Source organism: Micromys minutus (genome assembly GCF_963924665.1).
Source record: "Micromys minutus genome assembly, chromosome: 1".
Classification (NCBI taxonomy): domain Eukaryota; kingdom Metazoa; phylum Chordata; class Mammalia; order Rodentia; family Muridae; genus Micromys; species Micromys minutus.
The window spans coordinates 143,570,706-143,588,306 of record NC_137969.1 but is presented as its reverse complement, the minus strand read 5'-3'; positions in this window follow the sequence as shown (position 1 = coordinate 143,588,306).

Below are 17,601 nucleotides of genomic sequence, written 5' to 3'. Positions count from 1 at the left end.
GCCTGAAGCTAGGGAATTGCTATGAATTCTTGGTTATGGTACGCTACATAGTAAGAACTTTCCTCAGAAAACCAAACCAAGCAACCAAACAAACAAAAACAATCAGACAAACAAAAAGATCAGCAACATCAAAGTGCCACCTGAAAGTTGGAGGGGGATAGTGAGGAATGAAGGGGAAAGAGATCAGGCATAGAGACTTACTGTTTCACATGATAAGCACAGGGCCTGACGTTGTGGCACATGCCTTTAATCACAGCACTTGGGAAGAAGAGGCAGGTGGGTTTCTACATGTTCAAGACCAGCCTGGTTTTCTTATGAAATTCCAGATTAGCCTGGGATCCAGTCTCAAAAAGAAAGAGAAGGAGGAAGAGGAGGAGGAGGGGGGAAAGGAGGAGGAGGAGAATTAAAAGGATAATGACAAGGACATGGAAGAGGAACAGAAGAGATAAGGAGAGGAGGAAGAGGAGGAAGAAGAGAAAGGAGGAAGTAGGAGAAACAGCAGCAGTTGCTACAGTAGGAATTCTGCTGATGTAGCTCAGTGACAAGAGTGCCTGTTTACAAATGCCTCCCGTGTTTACAGACAGAATTGATATTCTGGAAAAAGCCTTATTACTAGAAGTGATGTACAGGTTCAATATTATTTCATTACAATTCCAATGGAATTTATAATTTTAAAGTATAAAAAAATATGGAAGCTGTCTTAGTCAGGGTTTCTATTCCTGCACAAACATCATGACCAAGAAGCAAGGTGGGGGGAAAGGGTTTATTCAGCTTACAATTCCACATCACTGTTCATCACCAGAGGAAGTCAGGACTAGAACCCAAACAGGTCAGGAAGCAGGAGCTGATGCAGAGGCCATGGAGGGATGTCACTTACTGATTTGCTTTCTCTAGCTTGCTCAGCCTGCTTTCTTATAGAACCCAGGTCTACCAGCCCAGGGATGGCACCACCCACAATGGGCTGGGTCCTCCCCCCTTGATCACTAGTTGAGAAAATGCCTTACAGCTGGATCTCATGGAGGCATTTCCTCAACTGAGGCTCCTTTCTCTGTGATAACTCCAGCTTGTGTCAAGTTGACACAAAACCAGACAGTCCAAAGGCATAAATGACTCTGAATAGTCAAAACAATCCTGAGCAAAAGAGTAATTCTGGAGGAATTGTAAAACCTGATTTAAAATTATACTACAGGGGCTGGCAAGATGGCTCACTAGTTAAGAGCACTGACTGCTCTTCCAGAGGACCTGGGTTCAATTCTCAGAACCCACATGACAGCTTGAAACTATCCATATTTCCAGCTTAATTACATATATTTGATTCTCAACAAAGATGTCAAGCACACTGTAGAAACTGTATTTCTATTAACTAATAGTCCTGCTAAACCGGTTGTCCTCATATGGGAGTCATGTCTCCCTCTGCACAGAAATCAACTCAAAATAGGAGAACTATCTTAATGTAAGACTTGAAACTTGGAAATTATCAGAGTTGAGTATAGGGGAAAAAACTTGAAAATATATGTACAGGCAGAGATGTTTTTTAAATCACGTGCGCATAAATGTACTAAAGGGAAGATCTGTAGATGACCTCAAGGTTCACTCTTCCTCCTCCACCTTGTTTCAAGCAGTGCCTCTTGCTATTGGCCATCATGTGAGCCAGTTAGACTGCAAGCTTCTGGGTATGTCCATGCCCCTGCCTCCTACTCTACCTCTCCACAGAAGCACTTGTAACTATTTACTACCAGGGCTTTTGTGATGGTTTGTATATGCTTGGCCTAGGGAGTGGCACTGTTGGGAGGTGTGGCCCTGTTGGAGTGGTGTGTCACTGTGGGTGTGGGCTTTAAGACCTTCACACTAGCTGCCTGGAAACTAGTATTCTGCTAGCAGCCTTCAGATGAAGATGTAGAACTCTCAGCTCAGCCTGCATCATGCCTGTCTAGACACTGTCATACACCTGCCTTGATGTCATATGCCTGAACCCCTGATCCTGTAAGCCAGCCCCAATTAAATGTTGTCCTTACAAGACTTGCCTTGGTCATGGTGTCTGTTCACAGCAGTAAAGCTGTGAACTAAGACAGCTTTACACAGGGTCTGGGGTCCAAATTCAGTTGCTCACAGTTGCAGAAGCATTTCACCTACTAGGCCATCTCCTTGACCCTAGGCAGAGACTTTGTGAATAGGTCTCCATTTGTTCAGCAAATTATAGCAAGAATTGACAGAGGAGGTTGCATCAAATTAAAGTATGGTAAAGGTAACAGTCTTCAGGGTGAGCCTACCTGTGGGAGAAAATCTTTCTCAGCTACTCATCCAGAATATTCAGAACACATAAAGAACCAAAAATTTTAAATAGCAAAACAAACCTAATCAATGAATAGCCCAGTGAAGTGAGCAGGTAGTTCTTACAAAGAGAAAAACAAAGACCATGAACACACATAGTAGGGGGTTGGGAGGTTCAATGTTGTGTTTAGCCATCAGGGAAATGCAAATAGTAATTCTGCTGAGGTTCTATTTCACACCAATCAGAATGGCCCTCAACAAAAACAAATACAACAAATGCTGGAAAAGAGAAGAGACCTACACATTAATGGGACTATAAATGGGTCTAGCCATTCTGGTGGGGCTGGGGTGAGGGTAGGGTCTGCTCAATAGTAAAAGGAGAACTTCTGAATGCTCTCGCTATGCATCCCTTATATCTGAAGGAAGCGAAGTCAGCCTACAAGTGAGAAAACGTGCATGCCCACATTAACCAGGGTATGAAGGCAGCCTAGGTACCATCCACGCAGAAGTGATAAGGAAAGTGTAGCATACATGCACGATGGAGCCTTATTCAGCCTTGAAGTAGAACAAATTATGTCATCTCAGGAAAATAGATTGGACTGGAAGTCATCCTGTTAAACCAAATAAGCAAGTGGAATGTAGGTCTTGGTGGGGGGAGGGATATGAAAGTAGAGGGGGAAGGGGACTGTTTGGAAAGAGGAAGGAGACCATTGGGAAAGATAAGAAGGGCACAGAAGATAATGAAAGAGGCTAATATAGCCAATACACATATTATTTATATATATCATAAATGTTTATATAATACATATATGCCATATAGATGGCTCAGCAGATAAAGGCACTTGCTGCTAAGCCTGATTACTTGAGTTCAATCCCTAAGACCCACATGGTAGAAGGAAATAACCAACTTCAGTCCTGTTACATTCACACGTGTCACATGGCACACACCCTCACAATAAATGCAAAAAATCAATATGTTGTGTGTATATCTAACACCTGATTTATCCGTTCATTGGTTGGTGAACATTTGAGCCAGTTTAATTTCTTGGGTACTGTGACTAGTGTAGCAATGGCCATGACTGTAAGTATCTGCAGTGAGCTAATTTAGAGCCCCTTGGGTGTATATCCAAGAGCGACATAGCTGGGTCATGTGGTAACTATTTTCATTTTCTGTCTCTCTCATTCTCTCTCGTTCTCTGTCTTTCTTATTCTCTATGTGTCTTGCTCTTATCCTCTCTTTCTCGAATTCTGTCTCTGTGTCTCTTTCTCTTATTCTTTCTATCATTCTCTGTGTCTTTGTATCTCTGCTTGTCTCTGTCCCCCACCACACCAACTTCCACAGTGACCGCACAATGCACAGGTTGGCATTCCTATCAGCAAAAACTAAGGATTCTTTGTCACTACATCCTTGCCAGTATTTGTTGTAATTTCCTAAACAATGGACATTCTGACTGGGGTGACATACAGTCTCAAAGCTGTTTTAGTTGGCATTTCATTGATGACAAAGGATGTTGAACATTTTGTCAAGTACTTATTAGCCATTTGTATACTTCTCTTCAGAACTATTTGGTTTATTAGCGTAATTACTAATCAGATGGTATGAGAGTAGTACTTGATTTTGTAGTGTTTTATATGTTTCTGCTACCAATCCCATCTTGGCAAAGACCATTCTCCTATTCTGTAAACTGTCTCTTTACTCTGCTGATTGTTTTATCTGTGAAAAAAAAATATTTCTTTATTTAACACAGTCCCATCTGTCAGATCTTAAGATTGTTTTTTGTGCTAGTGGACCCCTTTCCCCTCTAATGCCTGTATCTTGAAGAGTTTTACCTTTGTTTTCCTCTAGAGGTATAATAAGCTGAAGGTCTTACACTAAAATCTCTGAGCCACTGAGTTCATTCTGTGCAGAATGAGACAGATTTATCGTCTTTCTTCTATGTGTACCAGCACCATGGGTTTCCAGAGACTGTCTTTTCTTCCGAGTGTGGTTTTTGACAGTCTTGTCAACAATAAATGGCTTTACTGTGTGGGTTTATTTTATTTAGGTTTTTTGTTTGTTTTGTTTCTTTGTTTGTTGAGACAGGTCTTACTATGTATCTCTGGCTGTTCAGGAACTCACTACATAGAGACTCCAACCACTCCAGGCCTGCTTCTATTTTTTGAGGGGAAGATCTCCTATTCTGTTCTTTTGCTAGGCATGTTGCCTTATGTGTCAGAATTATTATGTTGCTGTTACTATGGCTCTGTAGAATAGTTTGAGATTGGGTATTGTGGTCCAGTGTTGCTTTTTCTGCTAAGGTTTGTGTTAGCTATTATGTTTCCATGTGAGTTTTAGAATATTTTTTCTAGCTCTGTGAAGAATGTCATTAGGATTTTGAAGGGATTTCACTGAATCTTAGATGGCTCTTAGCTTATTTCATCATATTAATTCTGCCTATCCATGAACATAGAAAACCTTATCTTCTAGTGTCTTCGTTAATTTCCCTTTCTAGGTAAAGAAGTTTCATCTCCCTGGTTATGTTTACTTCTAGGTATTTCATATAAGCATTATGAGAGAGATTTTCTTCGAAAGAAAATGGTCAGGGTTATAGAGTTATTAAGTCATGTGTCTTAGTCACCAATCTTACAGGGAAATTAGATCCATTGTAAAAGTTTTTATTCCTTTTTTATTTTAAAGTATAGGATAGAGTTTATTCAGGGCATGGGGTTGGGAGTCAAGAGGGTAGCAGAGACAGAGAAAGGCAGAGAGAGAGAGAGAGAGAGAGAGAGAGAGAGAGAGAGAGAGAGAGAGAGAGAGAGAGAGAGAGAGAGAGAGAGAGGGGGGAGAGAGAGAGGGGAGAGAGAGAGAGAGAGAGAGAGAGAGAGAGAGAGAGAGAGAGAGAGAGAGAGAGAGAGAGAGAGAGTCAGAGAGAGACAGAAAAAGAAGTAGGAGGAAAGTAGAGACTGGCCATGAGCATGTGGACAGATGGGGGGGTAAGGGTGGATGGGGAGAGGGTAAGGAGCTGGAACAAAAGCTTATTTAACTTTTTTAAACTCAGAAAATATAGATGCTTTCCCCATTGGTTGTCCTCAGGGCAGCACAGTACTAGCTTTGCTATAAGTCAGACCCTGGAGGAGATCCTGACTCTAACTAGATATGGCCGCCTCTGGATACAAAGTTTCTACCGTTTGTATACTGCCACCACCTGGCATCACACAAGTCTCCAAGTTCCGTACACAGCATGTGTAAGTAAGCCTTCTACTATGAAGAGCAGCTGATTTCTGTATGTAGCCACAGGTCCTATCTCCTCATTACCTCCTAGTATCTTCTTTCCTTCAAAATGGTTTTCCTGTACCTTCCACCCATACTTGTTTTGAATGACAAAAACATTTCCCACTCACCACTTCTCATCGTTTGCTTTCATCTCCCTTTTGCAGATCAATAGACCCATCCTCTGTCTTCCAGACTTATTAAGGAGCTCAGAATGGCAGCCAAGTCTTCCAGGGATATGGCTGGCAGGGGCCACCTGCCTGGAGCACAGGTGGGTAGAGAGTAAAACTACACACAGCAATCTCCCCATCAGCTTCAGAAACATGTTTGAGCTTGTCCTCGTCTCTCTTACTTTAACTGTAAGCACTCTCTCCCTTGAAGACACAACCTCAGCCCCATTTAAGGGCAGATCTGTGCACAGGTAAGAAGGAAGGCTTTCTGTGATGACTTTCATGTTCCTGGTGAAGCTTGAGAGGTGATCATTTTTACACAGTGACTGGCTACTTGAAGCATCTGTAATTTGGACAGTATTATATTCGAGCTCCAACCAATCAGCAAGCCTTATTAACTCCAACATTATACTTGAATTCCACCACTGCTTACGTAATGGTCTAAGACAGCATAGTATCTTTGTTGGATCTACCAAATCAGTCTCCGGCTAGTAGACACGTGTCCTTTGGGTTACTTCCACATAGGCAACTAATATGATCTCTCAAAGCATGATTTATAGCATGCTCTGGAATATACCCTATTACCAGTGTACCTTTATTTGAATAAAGATAGAAATCCTCAAAATACCCCTCTATGACTATCCTTCTTTTACTTTATTTTATGGTGTGTGTGTGTGTGTGTGTGTGTGTGTGTGTGTGTGTGTATGTTTTCTGCATGTGTACATGTGCCATGGAAATCAGGACAGCAGATCCCTTGGAGTGGTGTTTATAGCAGGTTATGAGCCACATGACATAAGCCCTAGGATCTGAACTGTGGTCCTCGCAGAGCAGTAAACACTCCAACTGCTGAGCCATTCTTCTTGGCCCTATGATTAGCTTTTCCTTGTTTCTTAGGCTCACCTGAAAGCATGCTTTCCATAGCTCTCTTAAGGAATGAGAATAACAATCTTCTCATCCTTTGAAACTGGCATGATCTTAGCTCAGGGACATGAGGGTCCATGCCTGATCTCAGCTCAGGGACATGAGGTTCGCAATGAGTGTCTGTTAAATACACAAAAATTTAGCTCACTACTCCTGAAGATGAGGGAGATAATACAGAGTAGACTCCGTGACAACACTCACAGTAGCTAAGCAGTGCTCAGGAATGTTCCTTAATCTAGCTAATAATGAGTTTCTGGATCCATAAAACACACACACACACACACACACACACACACACACACACACACACACATTCATTATAATAGACCAGATTCATTGTAATAGACCCTATAATCATAGCTCTAGGTGTTCACTCAGAATCCAGTGTCCTTGCAACCCACTCTGATTGCTGAAGAGAAGAAGCCATGGTATCTTAAAAGTAAAACTATATAAATAACCACTGATGTGAATCTTCATGGAAGGGCCACTGACTCTGAGGGAGTTCAGAAGTGGGTGCTGGGTCATTGCAGAACCATAAAAATGGGGTGCTCTGGAGTGAGAGTGACAATTAGCACATTTGTTTGAGCAAGTCAAGACTCAGACACAGGAAACCAAATACAGTAAGGTCTAGTGCAAAGGCAAGAGCACAGCTACAAAGGGGTGGAGCCAGGGCAGACTCCAGGTGACTATGGGTTCAGTGAGTGAGAATGTGGGAGGAGGAGGCACAGAAATAGTAACCTTATGAGAAGCCTGTAGCACACAACCGGAACACAAAGTCCCCATCCTGATTTCCTTTCTCTATGTAGCTCCTGGTTATGAGAAAAATATTATTTTTACTTTTGTTTTCTCCTTATACACTTTCAGTCCCTTTGGACCACTCCTTCCTCAAGCTCCTCCCATATTAATATACATCCCTGTCTGGACTCTAGATATTAGGAGAGGCGTGGGCTGATTCTCCAGCCATTCTTTAGTCCATATGACTGTCTATTGAATTGTTAAAAACCATAGGTGAACTGTAAATGAGGTGTGTATAAACATCAACATTTCATTCCAGTGAAGTCTTCCTAGAAATGTTACAAGCAACCGGATCCCAGTCAAATACATTTCATAAATTCCTATGTTGTCTTCAAAAACAAAATCCTTTCAAAATGGCATTTTAGGTTGTTTTTCTTTGGAATATGTATCGGATCATAACACAAAAAGTCTTATAACTTGCAAGAGCCTCAGAAATTACTCAATATGTTACAGCATCACAGTGTTAGTGTTGATTTTAAAGTTTAGGGGCAATCATAAAATCATCATGCTGCCTGGAGAACTTGTCTGGAGAAGTTTCATATCTCGAGACCCTGCCTGACCTTAGTGTAAGAATATTGGGAGGTATGGTTTTCAAAGGTGAGACCAGGTGAGAGATTCTAGGTTAACCTGAAGTCCTTGGAAAAGCCTGTGACAGTCCAGTGTCTCCATGTCTTCCGGTTCTGTGATGTCATTTCTTGTTCCAACACATGTTCCCAGTACGACCCAATTGGCCATGTTGTGCTATAGACAAGGGGCACTCATCAAAGTTAAACCACCTGGAGGTGGGGCTGTCTGGCCTCAGAAAACCATGAGCCATACACCTCTTTCCTCTGAAAACTTAGCCTCCACAAGACCTTTCATTACAGCAATGAAATCTAACTAATGTATACAACTTACTGGGGGGTTGGGGGAAGCTGAGGATGACTTCCCTGGGAAAATGATTTTCAGGCAAACTCTGGAGAAAAGAGCTAAGTAACTGTGTGAAAGGGAGTGTAGGGATGGGAGAGGCTGCTGAGTCGGGACAAATACGCTGGCTGGTTTGCCTGAGGTTAGGAAAACAAGAGGTACGAGTTTTGATAACTTCTGGAAGAAGTGTGAACTCTATCCTAAGAACAGTGAGAAACATTTTATGAGACTCATAATACAGGCTGGAGAGAGGGCTCAGCTGTTAAAGGCTAGGCTCGAAACCAGAAAGGTAAGAGGACGTGTTGGCGTTAAAAGCTCGACTTGGCAGTTCAGACTTTTGTTTCTTGTCAAAGCAAGTGAAGGAGGACTGGAGTTCTCATGACTCCGAAAACAACTAGGGGACAACAGATTTACAGAACAATGACGTTCAGGACCAGGGGTGGCAGATGATAAGGACAGTGACGTCCATCAGAAGCCAAACAAATGAGTCATGCCACACTATGGTGCTAACAGTGTCTAGAAGATTCTCTCTAGACTGTAGGGAGGAAAAACTGCTCAGGTGCTTTTCAGGTTCCTTCTGCAGCTGGCCGGCAAGGCCTTCCCTGCCTGTGGGTCCCATGTAGTTGTGGTGTCGTTTTTCTACAGGACATTAATGGGAATGTATGTGAGTCTAACATATGGTATTTCGACTTTGATGCAGAGGATCCTTACACTGCTGTGGTCTGCAGTGACTCCTCTCTAATCCTCTCATTTATAGCCCTCGTAGCAAGGACATGAAACTTGCTCTGCAGAAAGTTCTGTTGGGAGTGAGAATTGTCAAAAATATACGGGTCAAAGTTGTGTCATACATGTTCTAATTAAAAAAAACAAACAAACTGGAGATGTAAGAAATAAAAATAAGAAATTGGGAGTGAGAAGAGGTTGGGACTGTGGGCAAGTTAGGAAGCCTAGAGTTGGTGGGGAAGCACTGAGAACAGCCTTCCAGATCCCAAGAGAATCTCTTGAATGTCCAGGTGGATACCAGTCATTCAGGTAAGGACAGTACCCGCACGCAGGGGGGAAGGCTCGTGACTAGAGCTAACAGCATTTGCAGGACATGTGAGGGCTGTCTGGATGCCTGCTCTCTGCAGTCAGAGGTGACAGAAGATGACAGGGCAGCTGAGGCATCTCGCCTTAGTGGTATGCTTCACCCCAGGACAAATACTGGTTTGGCTCTTTTATAATATTGATTAACAACAACATATCATCGAAATAGTGATAAGAAAATCATATGCTCGTTTAAATAGAGATTGATGATCACCCACTGATGTTATAGGTGTTTTCAGTTTCCATGGATACACTGAGGTTGGATAACAAACCACAACTCCCAGTTTTAATTATATGTACTTGTTTGTCACATATGTGTGCGTGCACCCCTCTCGGGAGTCTGTTTATTCTGCCTACCATTTTAGTTCGAGACCAGGAAGGTGCTCTCCAAAGCCTGTCCTTAAGAATACTCCACTTCCATTGCTAGAACTTTTAAGAAAACAGTCAGAAAACTTCCTGTGAAATCTCACTCTAAGGTCTATGTGGCCTTTTACATGCCACATAATTTCTGCTGCAAGGTGGCCATGCTATACTGAGTCGGTGGATCTGGACACGCAGTGGGAGGAGACACATCCCTACAGTCTTATGACCAAGTCCCAAGCTGTTAGTGAGCCTGAGAACTAGACACTGTGAACTCTCAATGCTTTATCCTAAATAACCCCTAGGCAGATATTTCTTTCCCCCTACCACTACAGTAGAAGCTTTACTTTGAGGAAATCCCAACAAGTTAGGTTATTTCTCCTGAGGGCAGGTCCTGAAGCTGGAAAGCTTCGACAAACAAACATATGCCCCTCCCAATCCCCAACAGGAAGAAGGATTTTTCTAAGCTCTTCAGCAGGACTTGCTAGATTTAAGTGGAAATTTTGGACCCTCCCCCCAGACATCGGACCCCTGTAAGATCTGAACTCCCAGACTTGTCTATGCTGTGTCTCTGGCAAGCTCAAGCTCGCGGGTTGCAGCTGAGGTTCTCTTAACCAAGTACTGCACCCCACAGATGTCCCCGCTTTTAGAGTTCCCTACATCTACCAGTATGTCTCACCACTCTTGGGGCTACAGCTCTCCCAGTAAACTCACACATCCAGCCATCCTAGAATTTTGTTCAGCCAGGTCTTTTCATTGTTGCCAGCATGGTTTGAGTATTCTCTTCTAAGCTTCCTACGTGCCACAGAAACGCTGCCTGACTTTCTAAACTGTCATTATGTGTAGAGATGCAGATACTTGCTTGTATTTCATTTTTGTGGTTAAACTGTACGTGGTAAATACCTGCATATGTAGGGTTCCAGGAGGTATCTGGTCGGTTTCTTGTGTGAATTTCAGAGGATGAACTCTTTCCTTAAAACTCCCTGGATTCTGGGGCCATGGAGATGGAAAGGTTTCTCTTGACAGTCAGTTCAAAGGTTACAAAATTCAGGAACACATATATCTCTGGATAGGAGTGTATGTAATACCCACTTTAAGTCTTGCAAAGCACAGGCATTGCTAAACCAGCATAAAATGAATACAAAGGATAACTGTGGGTAGCTCGTCTACACAGGGAGCAAGATTTCAACACACATCATCTTGTTGCCCATTACCCTTGGGGTATTTTTCATTTCATTCTGGTTATCCATTAATCTCTAAGTTTTTCCATCCATTTATTCTTCCTTTATCTAACACAGGACATGTAGAGAAGCAATGTTGATTATAATTTCGGTCTAGCAATATTGATTATAATTTTAATCTAAGTAGAATTTTGTGCAAAAGAAAACTGAGCCAAAAATAATAGAGATAATGGGTCTGAGTATGGTGGCACATCCCTATAATCCCTGAACTTGGGAAATGCAGGTCAGAGGGTTGAGAGTTTGAGGTCAGCCTGGGCTATAGAACAATACTTACATGATTAGTTTATGTAGCAATTCTGTTGTTCAGAAGTGTTCACTAGTTAATGACTATGGTTCTAGAGCTGAACTTCCAGTCCTTATAAGACCTGATCTTAATGAGTCTAACTTGGCTGTAGTTCTCGAACAGTGAACTAAGAAAATTACTAATGTTACAAAACAGTGGCTAGAGGGTAAAGCGGAGCATAAAACATGAGTGACAAGAGAGATTAAGGAAAAGAAGACTGAAGTCATTGATGAATAAGTTTGAGAGGTGGGGAGGGAGACAGAGAGGGAGAGGGAGGGAAAGGGAGAGGGAGGAGGAGGGAGGGGAGTGAGGGGGAGTGAGGGAGAGGGAGAAGGAGAGAGAGGGAAGGAGAGGGAGGAGGAGGAAGGGGAGTGAGAGGGGGAGTGAGGGGGAGGAAGAAGGAGAGGGAGGGGAAAGGAGAGAGAGGGAAGGAGAAAGAGAGAGAGAGAGGGAGAGAGGGAAGGAGGGAGAGAGAGGAAGAGAGAGGGAGACCATCTCAACATCTAAGATTCTTAGCATCTCCCACAAGGCCTGTGTGATCTGTCTTCTCCTATCTTTTCAGATTCATCCTGTCAACAGTTTTCACTCATTTCCCATGTTTTTTCCATGTATGTAGCTTAGTATCATCCGTTTATTTTTTAGTTCTGGTGCTGGAGTTTAATTTTAGTTCTTCTTGAGCCTTGGTAAAAGCAGTTATTTATGCATGGGCAGCTACATAGCACAGCACTGATAATGGCCAGAGACAACTTGGAGGAGTCAGTTCTCTCCTTCAACCTTGACAGTCCTCAATACCAAACTCAGGTCCTCAGGATTGGTGATAACCAATTTGACTTTCATTACCCGACATGGTCTGCACATGCTCTCGCCCTCTCCCTCTGCCCTAAGAACTCCCTAGGATTGAGCTCTGTCCAGAGAAGGGCCCATTACTGACTTAGCAACTGTGTCAACCATCAGAGTCGGATTGTTTCCCTGTCCTACCTAATGGACATCCCACTTCCCGAACCAGAGTTCCCAGTCAGATTCCCAGCAGTCTTGTCCCTGCCTCTCGCTGACCCACGACTTCTTTCAAAGTGTGAGGACTATGTTTGGTTTGCTCACTGTTTTCCCACCTAACCCAGCGCTGGGTGCACTACCGAGTGACATCTTTGTGTTGGACAATGTTGCAGTAAATATTAAAAAAATATGAAACGGTTTATCTCCTTACCGGCTCATCTCACTCCTCAGACCCAATCCTGATAACAGAGCCTCCTGTACCTCTGGTGTCTTGTCTGAGCCACCGTGGCCCAACTTGTCTGCACAACTCCCTTCCCTTGGTGGTTTTATACCGCCTGTTCTCCACCTCTCTCCCAGGGTGTTTCTCTACCCCAAAATTCCACAAACACAACTCTACAGTCCGATAGCTTTTCATACAGGTTTACATATTTAACTCTCAATCCACAAACCCTCTACACAAGACTGCATCAAATAGACAAAGATACAGACTGCCCTTCTATATGAGATATTAGACCTATAAAATCCTTAATGTTCATAGCTTTTTAACACCAATCAATATCACCCGGGTCTAGCTGGTCCTTGGGAAACTCCATGTTGCCAGGACCTTCACCCTCTGTCCTCTGACCTCCTCAGACCTCTCAGCCCCCTCTACCTCCCCCACCCCACCCAGTCACTGGCTTTTCTTTATTTTCTAATTAAAATGGGAGGGTTCAGTTGGAGTCACGTGACTAGGCAGCCTTTCTTGGGGAAGTGGAATTAACATTAAAATACAAAAAGCTTCAGGACAATCTACAGGATAAAATGTTAATTTTTATCTTAAATGCCCAAAATTTTAAAATCCATGACAATTAAAGAAATAACCAAAACAATTGAAATAAGTGAATGTGACTAGATAAATTGTGAGGGCTTGTATAAAGCATGTCCCTATAACGCATCTAGCAATCTTGAAAGAGCATCAGGACAGTGGAACATGGTCATCTGTCAGACCTGGCTTTAGGACATTGACATAACCATCACTTTTCATCATATATTAGAGATGAAAATTCCACAAGGTGACAAATGCATTCATTGTTGTTTCAAAATACATTAGCGAACTTGTTGTTGTTAAATAGTCAAAAAAAAAAAAAAAAAACCTATGCAAAGGTCTGTATGAAAATGTCAACAGCGGCTACCTCTAGTTGATGTTTTGTGTGCACTTTATACTTCTTAATATTCTATAATGAATATATGATAGCTTTTGTTGTTGCTCAGACTCGAACCATTTGTACAGGGATGGGACTTCGGATGGGGGTGTACAGGATACAGAGGAGCACTCTGGGTAATCAGAAGCAAGACTGGCACCTGCGACAGTATGGATGAAATACGAGGCAGTCAAGTCAGGCAGTGGCTATAAGGACACAAAATGTAATTAGATATACAGATGAGGTGGGTGGGTGTGCCATGGGATTGCTATTGCCTTGATTAAACATGGATACGACCAAAGAAACATGGGAGAAAAGGGTTCTTTGGCTTACACTTCCACATCACAGTTCATCACCCATCACTGAGGGAAGTCAGGACAGGAACTCACACAGGGCAGGAACCTGAAGGCAGGAATGGATGCAGAAGCCATAGAGGGGTGCTGTTTACTGGCTGGGTTCCACAGATTGCTTAACCTGCTTTCTTATGGAACCCAGAGCCATCAACTCAGGGATGGCCCCACAATGGGCTGGGGCCTTCACCATCAATCTTTAGTCAAGAAAATGTCCTACAGGCCTACCTATAACCAGATCTTTTGAAGGCATTTTCTCAGTTGACGTTCCTTCCTTTCAGCTGACTCTAGTTTTTAGTAAGTTGACTTAAAACTAGCCAGGACAATTGACCCCTTGTCAACTTGACACACAAATATATCACTGTTAAGGCATACAGATTCCTTTCTTGTTTAGCTCCAAGAGCACAAATTAGCATTAATATCACAGCATAAAACATTCTACAAACTTTAAAAGTTCCACAGTTCTTACAAATTCAAACACTTTAAAATTCAGCTTTTTTAAAAATCCAAATTCTCTTTTAATACCTAAAAGTCTCCTTAAAAATTCAGTTTCTCACAAACTGTGGACTCCTGTAAAACAAACAAACAAACAAACAAACAAAAAACCCAAAAACCAAACGAAATATTTTCTTACTTCAAGAGAGAAGAACTAGCAAATAGTCACAATCTGAACAAAGCAAAGGCAAACACAAAAACTCCAAAAGTATAAATAAATCAGCGTCCAATTACCTGAGATTCACTCGAGATCTTCTGGGCTCCTCCAAAGGCCTTGGGTCACTTCTTTGGCTTTGCCCTCTGCAACACCCGTAGCTTGTTTTCAAGGTTCCAGCTGGTTCCACACCACTGTTAATGCTTTTCTAGGTGGCCATCCCATGCTACCTGCATCCCCAAAATTGTTGGGGTCTCTTGCTGCAGCTGGTTTGTACTTTCACCAATAGCCTTGCATAGGTTCTCTTCATAGTGCCAAGCCTCAATTTCTCTGTGTAACCCCTTCAGTCCTGAGCCTTTATCGGCTACGGAGGCGGCACCTTCACTAATGCCTTCCCAGGCTCTGCCATAGTTCAAGCCTTACTTGCTCTCTGTGACCCCTTCATGCCTTCAAAGTGAGTACCACCTGGTTGACTCTTACACATTACCAAGTTCAGCTGCCAACTCAAGGTACAACGTCTGCTGCCTCTGGAGCACAGTGCGCATGTGCTAACTTGGAGGAAACAGTTGCCAGAGATCTCACCTCAATGATGTTGATCTCTTCTTAATCTCTCTCTCTCTCTCTCTCTCTCTATTTTTTTTTTTTTGGTTTGGCTCTAGCTGACCAGGATCTAGTATTCCAGGGAAACAACAGGTAACCAGCACTACAGATTTTTTTTCCCATTTAAAAAGAAAAACAAAAACCTTGTTAAGTCTTTGCTTCCCTCTGAAACTTAACAGGCAAGGCCTCCATGGTATACACTGTTCTCAGTGTTCTTATCTTCTAGTGACTTTTCTAGCCCAAAGTTCTAAAGTCCTTCCACAAGGCTCCTCCAAATCAATATGGTCAGGTCTGTCACAGCAATACTCCTAGTACCAATTTCTGTCCCAATTAAAAGTTACTATTTCTGTGATGAAGTACCAAGGCCAAAAAAACCCCTGGAGGAGGAGAGGCTTTATTTAGTTTATACTCTACAGAACAGTTCATCATGAGGGAAGTCAGGACAGGCACTCAAGCAAGGGAGGAAGCTGGAGGAAGGAGCTGATGCAGAAGCCATGGAAGGGTGCTGCTTACTGGTTTGCTTCCATGGCTTGCTTTTTTATAGAACCCAGGACCAGCAGCCCAGGGGCAGCCCCACCAACAATGGCTGTGCCCTCACTCATCAATTACTAATTAAGACAATGCCTAACAATCAGATCTTATGGAGGCATTTTCTCAATTGAGTTTCTCTCCTTTCAGATGACTCTACCGTGTGCCAAGGTGACAATAAAATTAGCTAGGACAGGGTGGGTGTGACTTAGTATCCTTGAGAATGTTTAGATTATACTGAAAGCTCAGAAAGTACACAGGCTAGGACCCATCGGTAGTTCTGGGTCTTAATAGGGTTTGGAGTAAAAGCTACAGGACCATTAGCCTTAAGCATGATTGGCAGAACTGAAAGCACAGGAAGGTGTGAACTGATGTGGAGCTCCTGACCCTGCAGAAGAAAGGTGTGTAAAACACTTAGGAAGAATGAGTGGAGAAAGTAAGAGTTCCATGTTTATGATGGGAAATGAAAATGTCAATGATACCGGTGGGAAAAGAACCATCATTCCTGGTCTTTTTCTACATTTGCAGAGGGAAGCGAGTAATTACTAAGTCTATGAAGAATGTATGATGTAAGCTGTTTCTAATCACATAAGGCTGTCCAGAGATCAAATTCTTTCATTCCTCCATATTGTCTTCATCAAGCATTTCTGGGGCCTGGAGGTATAAATTTCCCTCATTCTCGGAGGCAACATACTTGAGTATCTATATCTATCTCACATATATGGTATCATATGTGTATATAATCATTTGAATGTTTTAAGACTTATGTTTCGTTGTTTCTATGTGTTTGCCAGAGGTGTTTGTAAGTACAGGTGGTCTTGAGCCACCTAACATTAGTACTGAGAATTTCTGTACAAGATCAGAAATTCTTCACTTTCTGTACAGATCAACATGTGCTCTTAACTACTGAGCCACCTCTCCATCCATTTTCATGGTCTTATTGGTGATGAGAATGCTACATTAGGCAATTTCCTCTATCATTAATATGGCGATGTTTTGGCCTTCATTTGTAACCCCACCCCACCACCAAACCACGTGGGAATTGGGAAAAAGAAGGGACTTCTTGTACTGGGACTCCCTTAGAAACTTCAGTGATAGATGTTTAATACTCAAATCACCAGGGAAGTTGGGGGCTCAGAATGTAATCTGAAGTGGTTGTGCATGTCTGCAATCCAAGCACTTGGGACACTGATGCAGGATCAGCCTCTCAAACTCTCTCTTTAGATTCTGATACCAGCAATGAATGGTTTCAAGATTACATGGTATTTCATTGGTATCAAGGCGGTAGAATATGAGCTCAGTAGGACTCCCATTAAGCCTGAAAACAAGCATACTACCAACACTCACACTTGATTTCGTAGAATTCAATCACCAGGACACAATCACATGAAAACACATCAGTTTTAGTTTAGTGGTGTGCCTAATAAATGGCCAGCCAGTCTTGGCTACAAAGCTGACAAAGGGAGAAAATATGTAAAAATATACTAAAATATTAAAAAATAGATACAAAGCATGCCAGGGAGCTTGACTAATCTAATAGTTTGGCTTTATCTGAGAAGGCCCCAAAAAGATCATCTTTCATTTCTATACAATAAAGCAACAACTATTTTTCCAAATAATGAGGTTGCACTAGAGGCCCTTCATACATAAAGAAATGACTATGAAGGAACGAACCTGTGAAAGTTAGAAAAGGGACCCAAACTTTGTGAAGAACTAAAATCAGAAAAACAAAAACCAGGCTAAAGAGAGACACTGGAACCAGAACATATTTAGAGAGCTGACCTTGCATAAGGGCAAGGAGTTTTGCCATTCTCTCCATACTGAGAATAGATCAGCCCATTTCTAGCATTTGGGAAAATGGAAGGTATTTGTAGTCAGTAGCCTCAATCTTCTTGTGAAATTCGAAGTCAGTCATATAATGATACCGGGCTGGCATTCAAAGATTGCAAGAGGTATTCAGGTGGAAAGTGAGACAAAGATACTGAGGAATATGGAAAATGGACAAGATCCCGCTGAA